Source organism: Lissotriton vulgaris, chromosome 4_1 (assembly GCF_964263255.1).
Source record: "Lissotriton vulgaris chromosome 4_1, aLisVul1.2, whole genome shotgun sequence".
In the NCBI taxonomy this organism is placed as follows: domain Eukaryota; kingdom Metazoa; phylum Chordata; class Amphibia; order Caudata; family Salamandridae; genus Lissotriton; species Lissotriton vulgaris.
The window spans coordinates 1185014715-1185042466 of NC_141691.1; positions in this window are offsets into that span (position 1 = coordinate 1185014715).

Below are 27752 nucleotides of genomic sequence, written 5' to 3' on the forward strand. Positions count from 1 at the left end.
GGGAGTGATATCGTTTGTGCTGGCAGTGGGGTTAGTAAATTCTTTGACGATGTTGAAAAGTTCCTTGCTGTTTTGGGCATTGTTGTCAAGTCGATCCTTGAATGCTGATTTCTTGGTGGAACGGATTAATTGGTGGTGTTTGCGGGTGGCGTTCTTGAAGGTGGCTAGGTTGTCAGTGGTTGGGTTTTTTTCCAGGTTTTCTCGAGAGTACGACAGAACTTCTTGGATTTCTTAAGATCGTCGTTGAACCAGGGAGCTTTTTTGCTGCCTTGCTTGATTAGATGGTTTTTCAATGGTGCTAGTTCGTCGGTGCTGTGGTTGATCCATTGTGTGAGGTTAGTGGCTGCTTGGTTTGGGTCCGATGATTTGGCAGGGAGGTTTTGGTGAAGTGATGTGAAGAGCTGGTCGGTGGTGATTTTGTTCCAATTTCTTCGAGGAATAGGTTGTGGGGGGTTGTGGGTCGTGGTCTTTTTGTAGTTGAAGTGAACGCAGCTGTGGTCCATCCAATGGAGAGCTGTGGTGCGATTGAAGGAGATGTGCTTGCTGGAGGTGAAGATAGGGTCGAGCGTGTGTCCAGCATAGTGGGTGGGGGTGCCAACAAGTTGTTTGAGTCCGAGATTGGCTAGGTTGTCTAGAAGGGTGGTGGTGTTGCTATCGTTTTTCTTTTCCAGGTGGAAGTTGAGGTCTCCCAGTAGTATGTAGTCCTCGGAGGGGAGGGTGTGAGGGCTGATGAAGTCAGTGATGTCTTCGCTGAATTGTGTGCGGGGTACTGGTGGTCTGTAGATGAGGGTGCCTCTGAGTGTAGTTTTGGGGTCGGTGTGAATCTGGAAGTGTAGGTGTTCGGCGATAGCGAGGTTATCGTTGGAACTGTTCGTGATGCGGATGGTGTTCTTATGGACGATGGCGATGCCTCCTCCTGTTTGGTTGATGCGGTCCTTTCTGATGATCTTGTTGGTGTCCAGGATGGCTATGGCGATGTCGGGTGCTGATGAGGCGATCATCCATGTTTCTGTAAGGAAGGCGACGTCCGGCGATTGTGTGTCGAGTAGGTTCCAGAGTTCAATGGAGTGTCTGTGGACTGAGCGGGTGTTGAGCAGGATGCATTTTAGGTGGTTAGTGTCGGAGCTTTCTTTGGAGTTTGTGGGTTTGGTGTGGGTTTTGATGCAGTCGAACTTGCAGAAGTGGCAGGTGAAGGGTCCATGGGAGTGTCCTGGGGCGGCTTGGTAGTAGTTTGGGAATCGGCCGGGGTCAAGGGCTAAGAGGGTTGCGGCGTCATATGTTATGCGGGCGGAGTAGGAATTGCGGGGGCCAGGGGGTCTGGCGCTGGGCGGGGTCCAGGCGCGGACGGGCATAGACGGGCTTACCTTTGGCGCACCTTCGGCGCGCATAGGACGCGTCCGCTGCGCGTGAACGCTGCGCGTGGAGGCATCTGTCATAAGATGGTAGTGGAGGGCGGAGGGGCAAGGGAGGAGCAGCTGGGAGGCGGAAGCGGGGTGGAGATCCGGGCATGGAGGCACAACAACAAACAACAAAATGGCAGCAGGCCAAAAAGCGAAACTGGATTGGGGCACAACCTTCAATAAACGCTTTGCACAGATGAAATTATTCAGCCAAAGGCAGCCAAGCACAATACAATGCTACTGAGTGCACGCTTTCAGAGTGTAGCGCTACGATAAATATGTAAGCAGAACAGCAGACAGGCACTAATGCGCGTTTTCAAAATAAAGCGCTACGATTACAATATTAATAGCGGACAGGCACTAATGGAAGTTGGAGCAATGCGAGCTCTCCAACTATCTGGCAGTAAAAGCAATTTGGCAGTGAAAAGCGCTACGATACCACAACAGTGCAGGGAGCAGCGTGGGGTGCGACCGCTTCTGAGGGCTTCAGGACGGTCACAGCGTAAATGCACGAGGGTAAAGCCTACATTATCAGTGGGAGGGAGGAGCAGCTGGGAGGCGGGAGTGGGGTGGAGATCCGGGCATGGAGGCCCAACAACAAACAACAAAATGGCAGCAGGCCAAAAAGCGAAACTGGATTGGGGCACAACCTTCAATAAACGCTTTGCACAGATGAAATTATTCAGCCAAAGGCAGCCAAGCACAATACAATGCTACTGAGTGCACGCTTTCAGAGTGTAGCGCTACGATAAATATGTAAGCAGAACAGCAGACAGGCACTAATGCACGTTTTCAAAATAAAGCGCTATGATTACAATATTAATAGCGGACAGGCACTAATGGAAGTAGGAGCAATGCGAGCTCTCCAACTATCTGGCAGTAAAAGCAATTTGGCAGTGAAAAGCGCTACGATACCACAACAGTGCAGGGAGCAGCGTGGGGTGCGACCGCTTCTGAGGGCTTCAGGACGGTCACAGCGTAAATGCACGAGGGTAAAGCCTACAGTATCAGTGGGAGGGAGGAGCAGCTGGGAGGCGGGAGTGGGGTGGAGATCCGGGCTGGGAGGCACAACAACAAACAACAAAATGGCAGCAGGCCAAAAAGCGAAACTGGATTGGGGCACAACCTTCAATGAACGCTTTGCACAGATGAAATTATTCAGCCAAAGGCAGCCAAGCACAATACAATGCTACTGAGTGCGCGCTTTCAGAGTATAGCACTACGATAAATATGTAAGCAGAACAGCAGACAGGCACTAATGCGCGTTTTCGAAATAAAGCGCTACGATTACAATATTAATAGCGGACAGGCACTAATGGAAGTAGGAGCAATGCGAGCTCTCCAACTATCTGGCAGTAAAAGCAATTTGGCAGTGAAAAGCGCTACAATACCACAACAGTGCAGGGAGCAGCGGGGGGAGCGACCGCTTCTGAGGGCTTTAGGACGGACGGCTTACAAACCACATTTGTGCACACAAGCAGAAAAAACATTCAGTCTCACATAAAATACTGTAAAGGCAGTTCAAACTGCTGTAGCAAGAGAACTAGCCCAAGCACAAGGCAAAAGAATAACTGTTTCACAGCAGAATCAGCCTTCGAGGCGCTATTCAGCCCAGTAAATCTAAAAACAGTGGCATTAGATCCAAAATGGATACAGTGGGAAAATTCTCTTGCTGCAGAAGAAGTGACATACTATTTTGTCCTGAACATGAAAAAACTGAATGATTTAAAATATGAAGAAGAATATCCTCTGCAAATCGAAATTCTGCCTCTCCAACAATACTCTTGTATAATCTATACAGACAGATTTGTACAGCATTACAATGTAGATGATAAATCCTACAATGCAGCCTGCGCGATTGTTAAAGGTCGCTGGCTCTGCGGTAAATTCAGACGGAAAATAACAAAACTGAATCACTGAGAAAATGTTCGGGTCAGCGAGCTGAAATCAGATCTTTAAAGATGGCGCTTGAAAATGCCGAACGTGAATTCCCGACACTAATAGTGTGCGATTCGCATTTCTGCGTCAAATCTTACAATAATGATTTGCAGAACTGAGTTCAAAATGATTACAAAGATGACACAGGTGCCACAATCAAGCATAACATGCTTTGGAAACAGGTAGTTCTTTTACAAAAAGAACTACAAAAGACTCACGTGATACACACTCTGAGTCATCAACGTGATGGCGTTCACATTGCAGGGAATTCATTGGCTAATACAGCCACAGCGGAAGCGCCTCAACGGGCTTCCGTAGCCACAAAAAAGCGTTCAGAAAAATACATAGTCGGGGAAACGATGCTGGCGGTAAAAACGTCTTCAAAAAGCAACTGTGCAGCACTACCCGTGAACTATCCACTCAATTATACATACATAATTGACGTAAACTCCGTTCCTTTTGCTCGAATCCCTGGAGTGGGGAATAGGGTAATTCCAAACACGAACCGGAGAGTCTTAATAATAGCAGACGCACACATGGGTGAAGGTCCAAGGCACAAACAGATGAAGGAATCTCTGACAGAATTACTATCAGAATACTGGTGGCCGGGGATGAGCCTGCAACATTACAAATTTGCGAAGAGCTGTCCAGACTGCAACAGAGACCGCAGTAACGAGCCAACCGGAGTATTGCCATGGCCATTTCTGTAGTTAGCATAAGGCTATCTATACATAAAATCCAGCATCCTATTAATTGATTTTAAGACTAAATTCACTTAATAATGTGGCCCCAGCGCTCAGCTGACACCAGAACTGTTATAAAAGATTTGCGAGTCTTTATCGGCGCATACACAATTGCCATGCTTCATTCTGACCAGGGTCCTGCTTTTAGCTCTCGAGCTTATAAGGAGGCCATGACCAGCATAGGCAATGGGTTGCGGTTCTCTTGTCCCTTCTATCCTGAGGGAAATGGGGTTGTGGAAAGAAAAAACCGAGACATAAAGCAATCTATAACGGCAAAGTTATTAGGTTCGGGTGATGGGTGGGTCCAGCATTTAACAAGTGTCCAACGTAGTCTTAATAATCTGCCAAGAAATTCTCTAAAAGGTTTCAGCCCGTACGAACTATTGTTCGGAACTAGAATGTATGTTCAGGACTTAGATAGTCATGCTTCAGTGGTAGAAGATAAGAAAAAATGCTTTGACATTAAAGATCGTTTGGCTGTTTTACAGGACTTAAATGAAGAAAGAAAAGCCCTGAGCAACATAAAGTTAAAACAGCAGCCAACAACCACTGAAGACACACCACCTGTCCCAGCAAGACCTGTCTGGATTCCAAAGATTGGGGATCTGGTCAGAGAGAAAATAGCGGTGAAGAAGGAATTTGGGCCTTCTTACAGAAAAGCAGTACCTGTCTTAGCAATCGACGGAACTAGATCAGTTGTACTTCCGCCACTTGCTGGTAAAAAGGAGAACCAAATTGTATCCATCGACCTGGTAAAACCACAATCATGTGGCCAATAATAATTAGTAGGCCAAGTGGACTCCCAAGAAATAGCAGAATACCAAAATTTGCTACAATCCAAGAGGTTCAAACTGAGAGACTAATCACATTTCATAAACCTGCAGTGAATAAAAAAGGACTATGCAGAAATGCCATGGAACTTGTGCCTCTTGAAACCCAAATTGAAACAGTTTGTCAAGAAACACCAGTCTACAATGATGTAGCATCAGAATGTGCTAATGAAAGGCAAATTGAAAAAACAATTCCAACAATTGACAGAACTGCATCTGGCTACTTCATCAATTTCGATAACTTTTCTGAAGATCAAAGCAAGCCTGAAGTAACGCCAGCAACAAAGACTTTTAAAGACAAAGCAACAGAACTCTTTCATCAACTCAAAGAAACTTATCTCATTTCTCCATGGTTAGAATTTTGGATTGTGCTATGTGTATTTTTCCTCCTGCTTTGGCTCATCATGGTGCTTTGTTTGGGAAAATTCATTGAGGGAAAATACAGTACAATGGACACAGCAAGTCAGAACATCAACTTAGTTCTGAAGCCACACAAGTCATCTCACATCTAGAAAAGAGAACTATCATCAGTGAATGTCACAGCCATTCCAATACCCGGCGGGGTAGTTTGGGACAAAACAGATTACGAAATATATGGACCGGTCGAATTCTTGAAATATCCTCATCAGTTTAAGGTTTCATTAAGTGACTTTGTAAAACCAAGTACATTCTCTGATGATTGGACTTTGAAAGCATAAATAATATGATGTCAGATTTCGTATTATCAGCAAAATTTACAGAACATGATTATTTGCAAGGTTCATCGAATTATGAACAGATGTATTGCTATACCCACTATGCAGACCACAATTTGCATAAATCTGCTCAACCTAGAAATGTTTTTAAGTATAATCAATGGGAACATTGTGCAACTCCACCTAAAAGCAGTTCAAAAACATTCTATGAGAAATTCCAATACTTCTCAGGGCTTAACACAAGTGATGCAGAAACATTTTATTATAAATTGTTAGATAAAACAGGGACAAAAACCATACAAATACTAAATTGATCTATTCAGAAACATTTTATGAAAAAATGATTACATTTGGTTTTGATTTCTGGAAAAACAACATTGAAACAAAAACCATCTGGGGTACAAAAAATGGCAGGTACAAGGCCTAGAAGCATTATTTCGAGCCTGCATGATAGCAGAACAAATAATGTTCTTGAATGACACCATTTAACAAACTACCTGTTTTGGCCTAGCCAAAATCAAAGACTTAAACAAACCGTCTATTCCAAAGCCAATACCTGATTACACAACCACAGATATTGAGATAGACGTATCCAAACTTTTCCAAGAAAATAGAACACATCCTGATTGGAAAAAGTGGTTAATCTGGCCAACAGACACAAATAAATGTCAAGATAGATTCCTGAACAAAATACAAGGGTTATAAATGACCAGACCAGACCCTGGATACTCCCAGAGACAACATCCAGGGATAGTAACAACATACAGTGTAGGGAAACTATGCCTTGAATGGCTACACACATCCACACTGGCAGAAATTAAGCAACACTTATTTTTACTTAAAGATGGTGCTGACTTGCGCGATTTCATAATGGGACCACGCAAACAGCGTCAAAACGTTTCATAGAGGCCAGTATATACGCTGCTTACAACGAGGCATGGAAAGTGACTCAAATTGAGACAGCAGAGAAAATACGAGAAATTGATCGTATTCATTTGGAAAAATCACTTTCTGTTGTGGACAATGGGTTAATGACTCTGTCCTCCAGAATATATTCTCTGGACAGTATTGTATCATCTGCTATAGATATAATAGATCAGGACTTGCTAATGTTACAACATGGTCAGTCCCAATTACGTTCTATTGTACAGCTAGGCTGGACGTTGCAAAACCTGTGTTCAGGCTATGTGGCTTGGCGTTTAATCAACACAACGTCATTGTTCTCTATCTTTAACCTTACTGATAAACAAATCAGTTTGGCACAGAAAGGAGCAGAACATACGATTCTGAGCATTGAAAAACTTGAGAGATTACCATTGACAATGTCAGAAAGACCTGTCATTGAATGGATAATACACGGGATTATCACAATTCCGATAACAACTTTCCAATTTAAAAAATGCCTAGAGTATATACCAGCAGGGCAGTATGAAAGGTTGGGTAAAGGGTACATTAAGTCATCATGGAAATGACCTTATACACACACATGTTATAGTGACAAAAACCAGAATTTATTTCTTAGTGGTAATAATTGTAAACAACCACTAAGCGTTAAACTTCTGTGTCAAGGTATTAATTTACATGGGGCCTGTAAGGGGACTTCAAATAACCTTTCATGCCACCAGTACGGCACACCTGCAACAGAGATAGAGCCATTCTTTATGGGAGTTACGTTCTAATAACGGACCACAGCTGTTGTGGCATGGTGCCAGGGAAAGCATATCTCTTAAGCGTTAGTTCCATGGTCACTTGCTGTATGCAAGCATTGTATCCAAACGGCCCTGGAGACTCAGAGGCGACGATTTGGCCTCAGTTGAATATCTCTTCTATATGAATTGGTACTTTAAGCAGAATGAAGTCTGTGCTTTTACAGACAACAGTGCCCATCACGTCATCAAAAGAAACGTATGATCTTCAAGTTGCAAGGACAACGGCAGAGATACATACACTTTTATCAACTAATTGCCCTGTGCATTTCGTAGAAATGCTAAGCCAAATCCTAAATATGTCAGATGCCAGTGGTATCTCAAATGTATTTAAGACAATTTTTTCGGGACCGTTAACACCCTTCGAAGCAGTCCTGGGCATCTTTCCCAATTTTGCCCATTCGGTTTTTGGTGGCCTACCACTAGTTTTGGGACTCGTAGCAGGAATCTTATCTTTGACTCTTCTGCTCCGATATGGCAAGCCAAAACGCAGACATGACTCCGGCAACAATGGAAGAAACGATCCTAGCGATACGCTACCGGGACCGCATAACTAAAGTCCTTGGATTAGCCCGGCTGAGATCTGAATATGACCTGGTTTCTTTCATTCAGACCTATATGGCAGAACTGCATCTTACCTGTGCTTCGATGTATGCTATGCGGAGAAGAATGCGTGTTAGACACCTGTCTTATACTACAATCAGCAGTGCCAATGGATGTCACTACTTTGCTAAGTCCAGTAACGGCTCATGCATCGTGTTGTCCCCAGCGGTTACCAATTATGATGACGGAATTCGTTGAGACTTCTGCACTACGATTAGGTGGTGGCAGTGAAGCAAGAAATGGGAGCAACATCACCCAGGTACGACCTTCTGTGAGCATTGCTGATCCCGAAATCGATGATAGCAATCATTCTCACGACTGCCCGGTTACAGCATTATCACCCTTGGTCGAACTTTCACCTGAAGCTGTAGACTGTTTTTTTGCACATCTATCTGAAGTCATGTTCTCCCCTGAACCAAAAGAATGACTTTTAAAACAACCGGCACACAGCGTTCCCCTCAACTCTGAATTCGGCCTTCAGCTTTGAAAAACAAAAGCCACTGAAAACATTTGGAACTATATTTTCCCCTGAAGCGAAATTATTTTTTTTCGAAAATTTCAAAATATTTACCTTTTTTTGGCACACGTACTCTGCTTACAGTAGAACTATTCATAAAGAACAGAGCTTCTATTTTTAGCAAATCTAGAGACAGTATATTACCACAGCCTCTAGCACTCTCACAAGCAATTTCATTTATATGGGATGAAATAGTCTCAACCTTCTTTTCTGTAATTAAGAGACATTTCATTTGTAATTTTCGCAAATCGTTCAACTGAATATATATGCAATTTTTGAATGATTACATTGCTTAAAAACGTACAGTACCTTAACGTTCCGTGTATTTCGCATACACCATTTCAAATGCAAAATGTATTTTGGGGTGGGTTGGAATACACATGCATCTTTATTGCTTAAGTTTTTAGTAATTGATGGACATAAAACCGTGGAGTGGGTGATGTGTTTTATCTAGGAACCCGATTCAATATTGTGACCTTATGCCCCTATACTGCTATAATGAATAATATCCCTATAATGGCATAATAATCGGATCCATATTTCAGTAAATTGCCCCTGCAGCCCAAGGCATGGCAGAAGCTACTTCCTTAGATTCCTGGAGAGCACACCGAGTTCTTTCAACACACCAAACCTCCAGCAACCTGGGAAAGCCCCGCTTGCTTTGTTTTGATTTGTAATAGAACTCCTGCGAGCACTGTAAGAACGGCCAGTTCTTAGTGACATCTTTATTGACGTCTTATGTCCAAACCTTACGTCAAACTCGGTACCTTTCAGGTATAAATATACCAACGTTGCCTTAAGCAAACACACGGTGGTGATTCTGGAGCAGAGTAGCTAATCTACTTTCCGAGAGCCCAGCAGAAGCGAGAAGCCCACGGACGCTGCCCCTCCTCTTTGACGCGCTGAGAAAGACGCTGTCTTTTCTCCTGCCGAGAAAATCCAGCTTTGGTGTTTCCAGCCTACCCTTGCGGGTGACTGGGATATCGGGTCCTGAGAGGGAGATACCAGACCTCCTACATTCTATTCCCAAGGTAGAGTGCTGACTAAACCCTTAGAGAGAATTCTTGAACAGATCCTTGGCAACAAACCTACTTAACTTAAACTGCTACTTACTTACTCCTTCCCATGTATTAGGCTTAGGTCAGGTACACCGGGGTAGGCGTATTTTAGAAGTACCAGTTGAGCACGTTAACCTATGTATATATGTATATATGTTTTATCCATTTTAAAGTGTCTTATGGCTAAGAAACCATATCAATGCTTTTACAGTATTATTTCATGATACTCCTTTTACTGTACGTACTTTACTTTACATTAAGTATTGTAATTGTGGCAATTCATTTCTTTTGCATGAGAAGGAAGACTGCTCAATAAATAATACCTTTTATTGAAAACGCCCGTTCTCTCTATTCTCTGCACCCTGGTGAAATTAAATATGCACAACTGACTGAGTGAAATAGCTGTCTATTGTTTCACACGACTCTAGAGATTGACTCCTATTCTGAGGGCGCAAAGTTGTCATGTTTATGCGGTTGTCGGAAGCTGAATCCCTTCTTGTCTGAGCCAGGGAAGCTGATCACTTCCTATTCATTCAAGAAAGTTTCCAGTGGCCTCTGAGCTAGCTGGCGCAAACCTAAATTTAGTCTAACATAGTCAGTAGAGACCCAGAAGACCTCAGTCCTACGTCTAAACTGCTGTTTATGTTATTCCAATGCGCAGGGCCTATAGGGAAAATAGGAACTACACTACAGTGCAGGGGATGGAATCTTTATTTAGAGCCTGCATCATCCCAGAGCAAATTATGTTTTTGAATGATACTGTCCAACAGACATCTTGTCTTAGGTTAGCCATAATAAAAGACCTAAACAATCGGTCCATAACTACACCTTCACCTGATAGTGATAACACTTCAGAGGGGGAGGTCGACATACATACTATTTTGCATCTCAACAGAACAGATCCACTGGGAGATGTTGACATTCCCCAGCGGGAATTTATGTTCATAGCTATGGCAGTCCATAGATTAGTTATAGCCAGGGCTTGGCTGGATAAAAGACCACCGGTATTACAAGTATGGTTGTCAAACCGTTTGGCTGCTTTTAATTTGGAAAAATCAATCTATGCACGGAAAGGCAGGAGAGGGAGGCAGCTTGGTCTGAGAATTAGGGATCCTGTTAGGAGATGGAAGGAGGGATTGAAGTTGACCTGATTGTCTGAAATAACTGAGCCCGCCATTGTTTGATGTATATACCGGTTTCTGCTTATTCTCTTTTTCTCTTAGTTATCTCTGTCTTTTCTTTTTGTTTTTTATTATAATAAGAGTGTCTCCAGGTTGGAATGCTCTATGTTGAGTAAATACCAACAAGGAAAGTAGTTTTCTGAAGTTTAATGGTACAATTGAAGCACAGCCTGCATGTACATCCACTTGTCAAGAGAGATCGGCTATAACTGACTCCCAACACAGTTGGAGCCAACAGCTACATTACTAACACACTAAGGACGTCTCGAGTGATGCACAATTGAATCACAACATCACTCGAGACCAAATTGAAATAACAACAATGACACGAGTCGGCGCGAGTCCACGCAGAGAAAAGCACGAGCAGAGCCTCGCACTCAGCATGTACTCGCGCTGACTCGTGCAGTACAACACAACACACCTTCCCCCCTTATGAAAAGAAAGAAAAGAAGAGAAAAAAAAACACTGTACATTAAACTTTTTTCATAATAAAAGCAACAAAATCAGATAACCACTTTGGTTTCTTAGTGACTCTTTTTGGTAAAGAAACAGTAGCATCTTGACTGGTGGAACTGTAGTCTAAACACGCAGTAGTGGTGAGAGTAGAATCCTGATTGGTAAAACCACCACTAGAGCAGGAAGGTAAGACATCTGTAACGTGGGAGTCCTCATCCAAAAAGGAAAAATCAGGATGTTCAGGAACAGGCTCGTTACAGTAAACATCCTTATTGGCCTTGAGAATGGCAATTCTACTCAGATTCCAAACCTTATTGTTGGATAGTCTCACAGAGTTTTTCAAAACTTCTGAAACTTCAAAAGGGCCCATAAATGAACTTTCACCTTTCTTGACCTTCCATGGTTTCTTGACCTTTACCATCATGCCAACTTCTACCTTGGGGTCATTTCTTGAACCACATTTCTCATCAAAGTATTTTTTGTTTGAGGAATGGGTGCGAATGAGATTTTCCTTGACTAAACTTAAATCCACCTTGGAAGGAGTAGATTTCACTAACCATGGTGGATTCACTTTTGTCCTAGGAACTCTCCCTCTCATGATCTCAAAAGGAGAGTACCCAGTCATAGAATTTGTGGTTGTCCTGTACATCCACACCTTCTTAAAAATCTCTACTTCCCAAGTTTTATCGTTGCTACTAGTGATCTGTATGGCCCCTTTAAGAACCCTATTGAATCTCTCTATAACCCCATTTCCACTGGGATTATATAATGACGTAGTGCAATGAACAATGCCAAGTCTTGAAAAATAGTCATTAGCCTTCTTGGAGATAAATTGTACACCATTGTCAGATATAATCCTTACTGGTAACCCTTCCTCAATAAAAACTTTATCTAAAAAACACAAGACTGAATCAGTGTCTATTTTCTGGACAATTTTGATAATAGGCCATTTAGAGAAAATGTCAATGGCTGCTATAACATACTTGGATTCGTAGCCAATGGGACCCATTATGTCTATGGCAATGGTTTCCCAAGGATTACTAGGGATACTATGTGTACCCATATTGGGTTTCAAAGTAACTAGAGACTTGTCAGAATTGGCACATACCACACAATTTCTGACCAACCTTTCAATAAACATGTCTATCCCCGGCCACCAAAATAAATGTTTAACCTGATGTTTGGTTCTAACCATGCCACTATGACCTTCATGACCCTGCATGACTATAGTTTTCCTTAAACCTACTGGAGGTACAATACGCTCGCCTCTTTTAATGATGTTCTCACAACATGAGAGTTCTGACCTTACTTCCCAGAAACTTCTCAAATCTGAACTCAAACACTTCTTTTCAGGCCAAGTACTCACTATATAGCTGGCAACAATCTTTAACACTGCATCATCCTCAAATTTCTCTTTCCACAAATTCTGATCAATGGAAATGGGACCCTCATCATGGATCATGGCAATCTGGAAATTGTCCCATTCATTATGTAAATCCTCTTGAATAGGTAAAGGCATCCTAGACAAAAAATCAGCAGAAACATTTTCTCTCCCTGGCAAATATTGTATGTTATAAATAAAATCCTGCAAACGCATGGACATACGTGCAATGCGAGCTGAAGCTCTTAACATGCCTTCTGTAGTAAGTAACCGTACCAGCGGTTTGTGGTCACTCCTAAGAGTGCATTCCTTACCCCAGACAAACACCCTGAAATGTTCTAAAGCCCAAATGCATGCTAAAGTCTCTCTTTCTATTGTGGAATACTTTTCCTCAGCAGGGGTGAGTGCCCTAGAAGCATGTGCAATGATCACTTCTTTTCCCTCCTTATTCTTTTGAGAAAACACAGCACCTAGTCCTTTTGCGCTAGCATCAGTAGTAATAATATTTTCCAGGGAAGGATCAAAACAAGATAACGCACTTGCTGAACAGATAGCATTCTTAACATCACTGAACTCCTTCTCACATTCACTAGTCCACTCAAAAACAACTCTATTTTTGATTAGTTGCCTGATATTATATGTTCTGCACGAGAAATCGGGTACATACCTAGCGTAAAACTCAACTAACCCTAAAAAGGACCTTACATCGTCTTTAGATAAAGGATGAGGAGCCGATTTAATAGCTTCTAAAAGTGAAGGTTTGGGCTTGATACCTTCTGCACATAATTCATGCCCTAGATAATTTACAGAATGTACACCAAATTTGCATTTCTCATGCTTGATGGTAAGACCATGTACATTAAGTGCATTCAAAACCTCTTCCAAAGCCATAATATGTTTGTCTTTATCATCATTGAATACCAAAATGTCATCTTGAAAACAGATGGCATGTTTACAGTCCTTCAAAATATCTTGCATGACTCTCTGGAAAATTGCTGCTGCGGACGCCAGTCCAAAAGGCATCCTGTTGAATCTGAAACACCCAAATGGTGTAATAAATGCTGTCAAATCCTTACTCTTTTCACTTAACTCTATCTGGTGATACGCAGCAGATAGGTCAATAGTTGAAAAAATGTTAGATCCCCCAACTACAGATAACATTTCGGAAATGCGGGGAAGAGGAAACTGATCTACAATAATATTATTGTTAAGATGGCGAAGGTCAATACATAATCTCACCTTGCCATTAGCTCGCCTGGCAACCACTATGGGCGAAACCCATTCGGAGGATTCTATTCTTTCTATTATACCTCCTTCCACTAAACCATCTAATTCATTCTTGACTTCCTCTCTGACAGCAAAAGGAATATTACGAGCTTTGTGTATTTTAGGACACGCATTCTCTTTTAAGCGAATTTCATGCTTAAAGCTAGTTAACTTTCCAATGCCTTTGGAAAAAACATTTGGAAATTTACTCAGCATCAAAGAAGAAATCCCATTTTGCTCATCAATCAACATCACTGGAGTAGGACTATTAGGATCCAGTACAATGTCAAGTTTGCCAAAGTCAAACCAACTTAGGACTGAAGGACCCTTCTTTGAAACATACAACTTTGCAATGCATTTTCTATTCTTAAATCTGAAAACTAAAGTCCTGAAACCTAATATATCTATCCTTCCACCCGAATATCCTTCAGGATTAATGTCACTTTCTTCTAAGTGGCTACCAAGTCTAGGTACAAACAATTTTTTCCAGACAGATTCACACACTATAGAATAAGGTGAACCAGAATCTGCATACATGTTAATCTTTACACCTCCAATAACCATGTCACACAATGGCTTTTTCTTGATGGAATGGTCATTTACATTTAAAACAGCAGAATCTTTTATGTTTAAAACGAATAAACAGTCATTGGAGTCATTTGTGAAATCATCCTCATCACTATTCTCATTCAATTCAATACATTTGACTTTTTGGTTGACATTACCCCTTCTGCAGGCAGAAGTAAAATGTCCTTTCAAACCACAATTGGAACATTTCTGTTTTAAACCAGGGCAGGTTTTGTCATTAGCCAAATGTGATTTGCTGTTGCACCTAAAACATTTGAGATCAATCCTTGGTGTTTCAGGATTTACTTTGGGAGAAAATACTTGTTTCTTCTTGAAAGTATCTCTATTTTTTCTGTCATATTTTTGATTAATTTTTGCAACAACATTCTTACTGACAGAGGCATCATTCCCTTTAACTTGTAATGCACTTCTACAAGAAAGCTCAGCCTTTCTAACGATTGACAATACAAAGTCTAAGTTCTCATCACCATTAATCCAAAGTCTTTCCTGTATAGTCTCATTTTTAGAGTGCATGACTACTTGATCTCTTATGAGGTCTTCTTGTAAGTTTCCAAATTTGCAATCTAGAGCTAAAGTTTTCAGAGATGAAACAAAATTATCTACAGTCTCATCACATAACTGTTTTCTCTGGAAAAACTTGAACCTAGAAATACCTATGCAGACTTTAGGAGAACAGTACTTATCGAAGTCATAAATAGCTTTGTCAAATACATTCATGTCACCACTAGCTTGTGAAATGGGAAGTTGATTGAAGGCTTTTAGTCCTTCAGGACCCAAACTGTGTAAAAAAATACCCTTTTTTTCTGGAGCTTTCATCTTACCATTTGCATCCAAAGTCTCAATATAATTTAAAAAGTAAGCTTTCCATTCAATCCAAGGCATACAAGGGGCACTACCAGCAGACCAATAACTTTGTGGAGGGGCAAGAGTATAACCTTGAGCACACATAGTGATAAAAATAAATGGTACAGCTAGTGAAAAGACAGTAAGTAGTTAGTCTTAGTAGAAAAATAATTAAATACAGTACTTGAATGTTGATGGAAAAAAAAATAATAGTCAAACCAATGCTGGAAATTCAGAATAATTTTCCTGTGTTCAGATGAAGATTTTCAAATGTCTTCTTGAACTTGAGATCACCACCCGTTTTTTAACTTTCCAGACTTCAGATCACCATTCGTTTTTTTTTTAAACTCCTAAACCGTTTCTATTGTAAAGGTCTCTTTCTATACACGAAGAGAAAAAAAAACGAAGTCACCTTGTTTGTTTCATCAAAACAAGGAAACCAATGAGAAACGGGGTCTCAGTTTCCGTGAGGAATCGAGCAATAGCTTCTGTTTAGTGATTATCCAATCCGTGTGGAGGAAGATTTCACCAACGCGATGGTAAACAAAGACGCGCACAAATGAGGCAAACTCTTCGCTCCTGGATCGGAAACCCAGCCTCAAGGGTGCACACAGATGAAACAAATCCCTCGCTCTTGAATCGGAAACTCAGCTTCACTCGGAAATTCAGCTCCTCGAGTGATTGGTGATCGCTCAATTGAAAAAATTAAATTGAAACGGAGGCGTGTTAAAAAGTAAGTGGATTTCCAAAAAATACGTAAATAAATTTAAATCCGGGCAGGAAGTGCTTCTTTAATGCTCCATCCTTCGTCGCCAGATTTGTTGAGTAAATACCAACAAGGAAAGTAGTTTTCTGAAGTTTAATGGTACAATTGAAGCACAGCCTGCATGTACATCCACTTGTCAAGAGAGATCGGCTATAACTGACTCCCAACACAGTTGGAGCCAACAGCTACATTACTAACACACTAAGGACGTCTCGAGTGATGCACAATTGAATCACAACATCACTCGAGACCAAATTGAAATAACAACAATGGCACGAGTCGGCGCGAGTCCACGCAGAGAAAAGCACGAGCAGAGCCTCGCACTCAGCATGTACTCGCGCTGACTCGTGCAGTACAACACAACTATCCCACTTTGGTTGGCTTAGATCGTTTTTATTATTATAACGCATTGTAATGTACCTCAACTGCAATTAATCTATACTGTATATAAGTCTTTATGGTTCGGATGTACTGTATAAAGCTGTGCTATGATGTATAATTATTTGTAGGAAAGGTGAAAAACTTTTAATAAAAATATTAAAAAAAAAAAAACAACAGAACAGATCCAGATTGGAAACAATTGTTAATCTGGCCCACAGGCACAAACAACTGTCAAGATAGATTCCTGAATAAAACACAGGGGTTCACATTTACTAGGCCAGATCCAAGATATGTTCAGAGACAGCGTCCAGGTAGAGTAACAACATACAGTGTAGGGAAACTGTGCTTTAAATGGTTATATAGATCTACACTCAAGGATGTAAAACAACACTTATCTTATCTTAAAGATGGCACTGATCCTAGGGAATTCTTGCTAGGACGAACAACACCACGTCATAAACGTTTTATATATGCCGGTATCTATGCTGCTGATAATGAAGCACTGTAGATTACGCAAGCAGAGACTGCAGAAAGAATACGAGAAATTGATTGTATTAATTTAGGGAAAACACTCTCTGTAGTTGACAGTGGGTTAACAACTCTGTCCTCCAGGATATATTCTTTAGACAGCATAGTATCTTCTGCCATAGACGTCATGGAACAGGACTTGGTCATGTTGCAACATGGTCAGTCGCATTTACGTTCTATCATGCTATTAGGCTTGACGTTACAAAACCAACGTTCAGGGTATGTGCCTTGGCGTTTAATCGATACTGCGTCACAGTTTTCAGAATTCAATCTCACTGATAAACAGATCAAATTGGCACAGAGGGGAGCAGACTATACGGTACTGAGCATTGAAAAACTGGAAAGATTGCCATTTACAGTCGCTGAAAAAAACAGCCACTGAATGGGTTATACACGGAACAATCACTCTGCCTGTTCCAATTTTCCATTTTCAGTAATGCCTAAAACGAATACCAGCAGGCACATAGGAAAGGTTGAGTAAAGAATACATCAAGACATCCTGGGAATTACCGTACACACACAGATGTTGGAGTCGGGGGAAGAGAGGTATTTCTTAGTGGTGAAAATTGTAAAAACGCACTAAGCTGTTCTCTCCTTTGTCATGGTATTAATTTACTCAGAGCCTGCGAAGGCTCCCCTACCAACTTATTCTGCCACATGCAATATTTTCCGGCTGCAGTGATTGTTCCACTTTCTGGACAACTTTCAAATGGAAGTTACATTATGTTGAATGATCACAGTTGCTGTAACATGTTGCCAGGTTTACCCTATCTAGTAACTGTGTCAACCAGGGTCACTTGCTGTATGCAAGTATTGTTTCCATAAACCAAGACAGACCGGGAGTCGCCGTTATGACCTTCACTGAACATCTCTTCTATATGAATTGATACTTTAAGCAGAAGGAAAGCCATTCTTTTACAGAAAACTGTGCCACTGACTTCGACCAAAGAAACCTATGATCTGCAAGTCACAAGGACTTCTGCAGAGATACATGGCCTCTTAACTACAAATTGCCCTATACATTTCTCAGAAATGTTAAGTTGTATCTTAAACATGTCTGATACGAGCGGTATTGTACATTTTTTTAAGACAGTATTTTCTGGACTGTTAGCACCTTTTGAAGCAGTACAAGGAATGCTTCCAAACTTCGTGCACTCTGTGTTTGGCGGATTGCCTCTCATTTTGGGACCCGCTGCAGGGATGCTATTTTTGCTCCTACTGCTTCGATATGGCAACCAATCCACAAGCGACACCCAGTTCACCATGTAGACAACTCCACTGGCGTGAAGTGTCGTGAGCGCATCGTCCAAATTTGGGGATTAACTTGTTTAAGAGAAGTAAATTCCACATGGTTTCTGTCATTCAGACCAATTTGCGAAGATTGCATCTTGCCTGTTCTACACTGCATGCTATGCGGAGAAGAATGCATGCTAGACACATGTCTGACACTTCCATCAGTCACGCTAACGGATGTTGATACTTTGCTTGAACCAGTAACGGCCCATGCACTCTATTGTCCCCAGCGGCTACCAATTCTGATGACGGCATTCATTGAGATCTCACAGACACAAAATGCTGACCGTGAGTTACGAGAGGAAACAGGCACACAGGTATCATCTACTGCAAACATTGCTAATGCGACCAATGCTGATGGCGATGCTTCATATCTATGTGCGGTTTATCTTCTTAATGAGGTAATCCAACTCTCACCTACAACGGTTGGCGACTTTTTTACAGACTAAAAAGATTTGAGGTTTTCTCTAAACACTGACTTTTGATTTGGCACAGAGTGTTCTGAGAGATTCTGAATCAACCTTCCATTTTTTCAAAACAAAGTTCTAACTTTGGAACACTTTTTTCAATGATTAACTATTTCTTTTTCCAAATTTTTAATTTTCATTTTTGGCACAAAATAATCTGTTTAAAGTAGAACTATTCATAGAGAACTAGAATTCTTTGAAAAACTTCCAAAGACAATATTTGACCTTGTCCACATAAAAAGTTTTATGTACTGTAATATGAAATGGTTTCGGCCCTTTTTTCTGTATTTACGAGCCATTTCATAAATGTATTTTCACGATTCATTCAGACTGCATTTACAAATGTCAACTATATGTTTAGAATGAAACATTGCTTTAAATGAGTACAGCACCAATGTGCTTTTGTGTACAACCAGTACCATTGCATTTTTATGTATTTTGGCAGAGTTTTAACACATCATGTTTAGATATGTTTAACGTGTTTAGAACATAGCAATATCGTACATAAGAAAGTGGAGTGGGTGTTGTATGGCGTTTCAGATTCCGAATGGATTTTCCCGATTCATGCCCTTATATAGGTACAATTCACGTTGCCCTTATATAGGCATAGAAATCAAGCCCTTATTTAGGCATAGCCCATGCAACCCAAACACAGGCATGGCTACTTCCATCCGTTCACAAATCGTCGCAACGATTTCTTGGAAAAATAGCTTAAGCCGTTAGGGACCTCCCCTTGCTTGAATATTGCTTTCTCCCAGAACTCAGTTAGTTTTACAATGAACGTCTATTCCTTAGGGGTTCATTCATGATGTTCATATGCCCGACTTTACGTCAAACATGGCATTCTTAAACACCTTCAAGGTATAAATATACCTTCACTTGCTATGGCAAAGCACGGTGTGTCGGAGCAGTTCGACGACCTACTTGCCCGACGCAGCTCGCTACAGCAAGTGCCGAAGGAAGCCGACTCTCCAGCTGACGCACTGATCAGGAAGTTGCCCTCCTCTACAGAGAAATCCAGCTCCAGTGTTTTTGACTCCTCTTGCGGGGTGTTGGGAAATCGAGTCCCGAGACAGAGATACCAGAACTCCTTCATTCTAAGGTATGGAGCTGATTAGAACCTAGAGAAAACTTTGGTAGATTCTTGGCAAAAACTAAACCTATGCTAAAGAGCATACTTACTTCTTCCCTCATACTTGACCTAGGTTAGGCACATTGGAGTAGGCGTATTTTAGAAGCACCAGTTGAGTACTTTAGACTGTGTTATTTATGTATGTATTTTTATATGGCTTAGAAACCATACAATGGTATTACAGTATTATTTTATAATACTATTTTCGCTGCACGCATTAGAGTTTGCATTCTGTCTAACAATTGTAGCAGTTCACCTCTCTTGCATGAGAAAGAAAACTGTTCAATAAACCTTTTATTGAAAACGCCTGTCTCACTATTTCTCTACAAACTCTGTAGAAACGAAGCATGCACGATTGACTGAGTGAAATACTTATCTATTGTTTCTGCGACTCTGAAGATATTTGCCAGTCCTAGGGAAACAAAGTTGTCATGTTTATGAGGTTGTCAGAAACTAATCCCTTCTTGTAAAATCGAGAAAGTTTCTAGTGACTCTGGAGCTAGCTGGCACTTGCAATTAAGTTTAGTATATTCAATAGAGACCTACTGACCTAAGTCCTATGTCATATCTATAGGATATATTATTCCAATGCGCAGAGCCTATTGGGAATATAGGAACTACACTACAATGGGTCCCTTGCTCACTTTGCCTCTGGATTTAAACTACCTTGGTGGATGAGCGGTGTTACCAGGATCCTTGATTACAGTCTGGGGAAGACCTGGCTTGGCAGTTAGGAATACATTGTTCCCATGAGGCACAGGGCCAAGACTGATTTGCATATAGCTGGGTCTGATCTGGTATGGCGAAGTGAGCTAAAGAACGATGATGGATTCAACCCAGATCTGTGACGGGCTGAGTGTCTGAAATGTTTTAGCGCTCCGTCGATCATGTCCTTGTGTTTGCTTTGAACGGAAGGAGGACCAGGTAGCCAGCTATTTTCCTTTGTACAGCAAAAGTCGACTGCAGAAATGTGGCCTTCTCCTGTCTGTGCATTCCGAAAACAAAATTCAGTTAAACATTTTTTTAAAATGTGTGATGGATTATTAGATCAGCTGGAGGGCAAGGACTAGTCACTTATGCATTATAGTCAGAGTCACTGGAATTATGCAAATTTTTAGTCATGGTATTTTCTGCATAAGTATGGATTTACCACCTTTCCTACATATTGTAACATAAAAATTATTGCTAGCCCAAATTAATAAAAAGTTACTAAAACACAGCGAAAGGTGTTGCTGCGCAGTGAAAGGCCCTTCCCATAGGTTGAGTGATCATCTTTCTGTTGCATATTGCTGTATTTGGGTGTCAAAATGATACTAATGAGGTGAAATCTTTGCCCAAATAGTGTGTAAAAATGACAAAAAAATAATGAGGTAATACTCAATCACGAAATGTGCTGGATTATGTTGCATAACCTGCCCTTTCTTGACACATAATTTAGTCAAACCTGTCACATAATTTGGGGCCCCCATGCCGCATAATTCCAGCACCCCTGAATGGAGTGTACTGGACTGGATATGCAAACTTTACCAGGGAGAACTTCAGGAATTAATTTGAGCTCATTCCCAGTCACAAAAAGCTAATTTTACCAAACATAGCTTTACATTTGCCATGATTACTAAACTTCTAAGCTGAGAGTCAATTAATTAGCCAATCGAGCATGCTTATTTCGTAGATTATGTTATCCCATATTGATAGGGTAACTAGGGCGCCTGGATTTGCTGAGTCAATCTTCTTTTTTCACCCTCTGTACCCTGCATACTTCAACAGATTTAGCACGTTTCTGGTTTTAAGAAAAGGCCAGCTGGACACAGAGGAAAACAGGTTCATGTGTTCTAGTGCAGGGTTAGCTATCTGCCCTAAACGAAAAGCAATTTAGTTAACACAGATTATACTGTGAACATGTGAAAAGGTTGCTTTGAATTTCTCTTACTGTAACATGGACTGTGTTGGAGAATGCTGGCATTTAAGGTATGTAAGGTATGCAGTGGCCCTGGGTCTATGCAAAATTATATTTCTACATCTAGGTTCGGGGAACAGTAGGGTTTTAGATTTTCAAAACTTGGTCACTATGAATATCAGACCTTTTTATATAATTCATGCATCCTGGGACTTATTGTTCCCATATACAATGATAAACAAAATTCCAGAATGAAAAGGATAAAAGTAGAATTTGATTAATTATTCGTAAAGTGTGCAGTATTTATGTGCTAACATCAAAGAGAGGCTTATGATGTCTTAGTGTCAAGAAGCTACGCAGCATATATTTGAAAATTTGGAAAGTCAGACATTTACCTATACAATTCAAATAAGGGAAAACGCACAAACAAATACAAAGTATTTCACTGTCTGTGCTTTTCAAAGTACTCCCTCTCTAAAGCACAAGCACGGAAATCTAATTATAGATTTGAAATTGGAAATATTGGGTTTCTCCAGTTGCGGACACCTAACAGTTTACTTATATTAGCATACAGTTCATAATGACCACACTGGGAACAGCACCAACACCCACCGACCTTGCACGCAATCTAGAATTCATCCTCGATTCCTCTCTCTCCATGTCTAAGCACATCAACGCCGTCTTCTCCTCCTGCTACAACAAGCTCCGCAGGATCTACAAGTGGATCCCGACCAAAACAAGGAGAACGGTAACACAGGCCCTCGTCAGCAGCAGACAGGACTACGGCAACGCTCTCTACGCAGGAATCCCAGCCAAACACCTACGAAGACTACAACGCATCCAAAACGCCTCCCTCCGACTGATCGTCAAAGTACCCCGCCACAGCACCCCCCACCTGAGAGACCCACACTGGCTCCCCGTCGACAAGAGGATCACCTTCAAGCTCCTCACCCACCCACACAAAGCACTCCACAACGCCGGACCAGCCTACCTGAACAGCAGACTCAGCTTCCACACCCCCACCCGCCAGCTCCGCTCTGGCAGCCTCGCCCTTGCCGCTGTCCCCCGCATCCAACGAGTGACCTCCGGTGGCAGATCCTTCTCCTACCTTGCCGCCAAGACCTGGAACACCCTCCCTACCCACATACGGCAGACCCAAGACCTACTCGCCTTCAGAAGACTCCTCAAGACCTGGCTCTTCGAGCAGTAGCAGCACCCCCCTCTCCCCTCAGCTCCTTGGGATCCTCACAGGTAAGTAGCGCGCTTTACAAGTACTCAGAGTGATTGATTGATGGGTTATTTCAGAATGAATTTCCAGCAACTGAATGAAGGTGCAAATTGCCAATTTTTATAGGTCAGAGAATGTGAGTTCCCTTCACCTTTTTCCTCCTAACAGGATAGAATACAGGGAATGTGTCATTGGTGATGGCAACATGTTCTTTGCCGTTGCAGATTTATTCCTTCCTCCTTCCGTAAGAGCCCTTTTACTGCCTATCCTCCTTGGCAGTCCTCCCCCCCTGAAGGTGTGCTGGGTGTGGACCCTGCAGCACAAGAGAGCCTCTATTGTCATGCTCTTGGCTGGAAAAGAGGTGTGAAGGGGAGCTTCCTTCAGCACTGCATGACAAAGACATTGACCTCCCCAGCTCCGTCAGGCATCTTTCAGCCCATGCCCCCAGTGTTTGCATAGCTGAGAGCCTTCCCAAGCCGTCTGATTTCTCAAGCTGTCAGTCTTTGAATATAATTCCTGTCTTTTGACACTAGAAGCGAGGATACTTGTTGTGTGTCTTTCTTTTCGTGCGCAGGTATTTTTTGAGCCTCTGGGGCTTCCTCTCGTTAGCTCCTTTCTTCTTGCATTCTCACTCCTAAAAGTCCATTTTGCTCAGTGCGTTTGTAGGAAGAAGCAGATCTCTGTCCCAGATGTAAAATTTACACTTTGTAAGGCATGTGTTTATAAAATATTCTGTATTCAGGAGTAAACTCAGTGTGTACACACAACAGCTCCGTCGAAGCACATCTGCTGAAGCTGTTAAAACCATTGTTAATAATGCTTTCATTTATGAAATATCAACCCCTGCAGGCCCCCAAAGGCTTTTCTAAATACTTATAGCAGATTTTTAAGATCGGATCCAAGTTTATTTTACCTGGGTATCCAGTACTTACAGCTCCCGGCGAGTGCATGTAATGAGCATGCATATGAAAGCAGCTTATAAATGAAGGTTGTGCTTGCTCCAAATGGTCACTGGGACAAAGAAAATCGTTTGTTATTATAAAGTGCAAGCACAAAGTGAACACAAAACAAGTGCTCTCATGAAACAATTGTGTGCCTGAACAAAGTGTACATAAAATACTTTTGTGCGAGAAAACAGTGGCCTGTTAAAAAGTGTGCTTACGGCTGGGCCCACCCATGAAAGAAATCAGTGTGTGCATCAGCGAACATGTGCATAAAGGCAGTATGTTCTTGAATCCAATGCATGCATTAAATACGTTTAGACACTAAGGTCCCCATCAGGATGGCGTGCGGATCGCCCCTGCCAGGCCGGCAGTATCCACCACCGGCCTGGCGGGGGCGATCCGCCCGCCATCCTAGCTGGAATGACCCCCATCCATATTAGTATGACTGGGGGGGTCCGCGGTGGACGGAAAGACCGTCCGCCGCGTCTCCACCCCGGTCGCCGGGCGGAAAAGGGTTTATATGATAGCGGTGTCTATCAGACACCACCAGCCATATTACAATGGGTTTTTTCAGATGCCGCCACGGAAAGGCATGCGGAGTCTGCTCTGGGGGCCTGATGCGGGCCCCCATGGACTCCGGGGGGTGGAGGGTGCACATGGGGGAACCTATGGTATTCCCCAGCAGTTCCATGCACAGCATGGCAGGCACTGCGCGGGACTCCCGCCCTTATAGCGGGCGGTCCCTTTCACTGGTAGGATGTCCGCCCGTCATCCTAATGACACCCTTAGTAATGTGCAGGACACAACAGTGTGCATGAACTGCTCTTTTCCATTCAACCATCGATCCATTTATATCACATTTTCACCCTTCCATTCACCCACTGATATCCACCATTTCAACTTTGCATTCAGTGATCCATTCATTCTTTCATCCATCATTTAATCTACATCCATCCATCCATTATAATCCATCTAATCACTCTGTCATTAATGCTGTCTGCCATCCACCCCTCCATTCTGCTATCCATCATCCATTCACACACCCAGATACTCTGCCATCCATTCTTTCATCTTTTTAACACACCCTTCCGTTACTTTACTTTCCCATCCTTTACCTGTCCATCAAACTATCCATCTATCTCTTTTCTCTGCCATCCTTTCACCTATCCATCCACCTATTCATTTACTCACTGATCCATCCATTCATCCACCCATCCTTTTATTCTGCCATCCTGTCCATCACCTATCCTTTTTCTCATCCTTTCACCCACTCATATATCTACCAACCCACTCATCCATCTACTCACCCACACATCCATCCATCCTTCCTTTCACCCTTCCTTTCATTCAATATTCCTTCCTTCTTTCTCTTTTCTATTTGTGCATCTTTCGTTATTCAGTACTCCTGCTTGCTCTTTTATTACCCTATATTCTTTTTTGGCGTTAATTAAGAACTTCTGTCTGCCGAGTTGCAGTCATAGGAGGCTGAAAAGAACCTCAATCCTGCTTTAGTTGCTAAAGTGGTGGTTCACAACATCACAAGTTGTCTTCCCCTATGTATCTCAGCCAAAGTGCTTTGAGGCTACTGAAAGGTGGACATAACATTGCTTCAGTTAGCTGGCTGAGAGAATGTAGCCTTTACCACAAAACAACTCTATTCTCTCAATCATCTAGCCATCATCTAAAAGATCAAATTTCGTGTTGCATAGTAATATTTAAACAAAGGCAAAGCAATATAAAGTCTCTGCATTTTTGGTATGAGCATTAAACTAACAATGGCCATTGATGCCCCTAGGTTACTTATCAATAGCAAGAAAATCAGTTTATATTGTATCACTTTGTATTACACCATCATTCTTTAATTGCAGGTAAGGATCACATGTCAATAATAAAGTAATCTGGGATTCGAAACTGACCAAAATTGCTTATAGTAATCCTATAAAACTACTAACAATTTTTAGACCCGAGTAGTCTAAATTCAATAGCTTCATAGCAATAAAGTTTTATATTAATAAATACAGAAAATGTTCATTTGAATGTAAAACATTTGGATAAACATAGGGCTATGCAGCTTTTACTTTGAAATGTGTATCCTTTCTGCTACTAGACTGTGTTTCTGGTGATCAAAGTGTGTTTAAATGCAAAGGGGCAGATTTATGATACCGGGCGCATCCCCAGGAATGCGCCAGATATTTTGCGCCGCTGCCCTGCCACCCATGGGCAAAAACGGCACAGATGTGTGTTTACAATGCTGCGTCAAGACCTTCGCCTGCTTCAAGCAGGCGCAGGATTTTGACGCAGCATTGGCCTGAAAGTGACTGAGTGAAATCTTATAGATTTCACTCAGCCACTTTTGCGAGGCGCACCTGCCCCAGAACGCCCACCCTGCGCTGGAACGCCCACAAGTGGCGCAGGACTTTACAACGTGACGCATCTGCCTAGATGCGTCACGTTGTAAATGGGTCGTAGGGATGTGCCACGTTTACGCCGCAGTTGCGTGATGCAAACGTGGCACATTCCCAACATAAATCTGCCCCAGTGTGTTTAAGACTGCAGTACCACCTCCTGTCTACAGGGGCAGAGCTGAGCAGAAATAAAAACACACGTAATGAAACACAGGTCCCCACAAGGCAATTTTTTTTAAATGTTGTAAAAATCGGCACATATGTTCCTGAAGTCATTATTTATCATTTAGAAGACATTGCCATGTGGGGACCTGGGTTCATGTCCCCACAGTGCAATCAAGTCCCCACAGCGTGATTGTGTTATCGCACTCAAGTCCCCACAAGGATAGTAACACAAACATGCACGCACAAACACATGCACACATGCTTCTGGTCAGTGTTGGAGACTTCCATTCTCACCTTTGAAATTGCTAGATTGTCTCTGCAGCTGGCAAGATGGAGAAAAGGCTGAAAGTGACTTTGCAGGTGTTTTTGTTTTTAGGTGTTGTGCCCATTTGATTGCTTTAAGCACTTCCTTGTATATGGTTTATATTTGTGATTCTTCTTAGCTCAGAATTTGGCAGTATTTTGGACTCTGTTTCTTTGTGCTTGACGTTCATTCCTTGTAAATTTCATAATTAGCGTTTGTTTTGGGTGGAAGAATAGTTGCGCAAAACATGCTTTTAGGTGTCTTTGGCGATGTGTTATTCAAACTGTTTATCATACCATCAGTTTTGGTAGAGAGAAGTTTTTGCGATGGGTAATTCGCTTTTTTGTTTTTTGAGGACATGGAATTTTGGGCCTGCTTTCTAGTCTGGCGGAAGCGTTACTTGAAGGATATCCGGTCCACCATATTACAAGTGCATTATATCCAGTGGCACCTGTAATAAAATGCGAACAGGAGATCTGTCTGTTTGTGACAGAATAACCCTCCTGCCGAGCTCTGAATCATGTACTATGTCTGAAATGTCAATTCAAGTATTAAAAATGCTGGCTGGTCAGACTTTGTCTGATTGGCTCATTGTTCTGTAGACATGCCTCAAACATGGGCCATTACACCACAGTGTGGGGGTCAATTGAAATGCCAGTCCCTACTTACAGCAGAGATATTATCATTCATCAAAAAAGGCAAACAGCTAGTCTTCTAAGGAACGCACACACACAATTGTGTATAGTTTCTACCAGCTGTATATACAAGTACACTTATTCGCTAAGGGGGCTTTCAAAACTTGTGGTCGCTGGCAACCAATCGCAGTGTTAATATGTTAGTGCTTTGATGAGGACCAAGGCATGGGAGTATTTGCTGCTCGGGAAGGCAGTCGTTAACCCTGTGTGGCCATGTGGAGGAGAAATTGTGATCTGATGGATTCAGGAAGTGCTTAATTTGTGCCGGTTATTTACGGGGCTCGCTACTGGCACTCAATAGTCAACACGGGATCTTATGGCAGCCGGCAACATGGGGGCGCT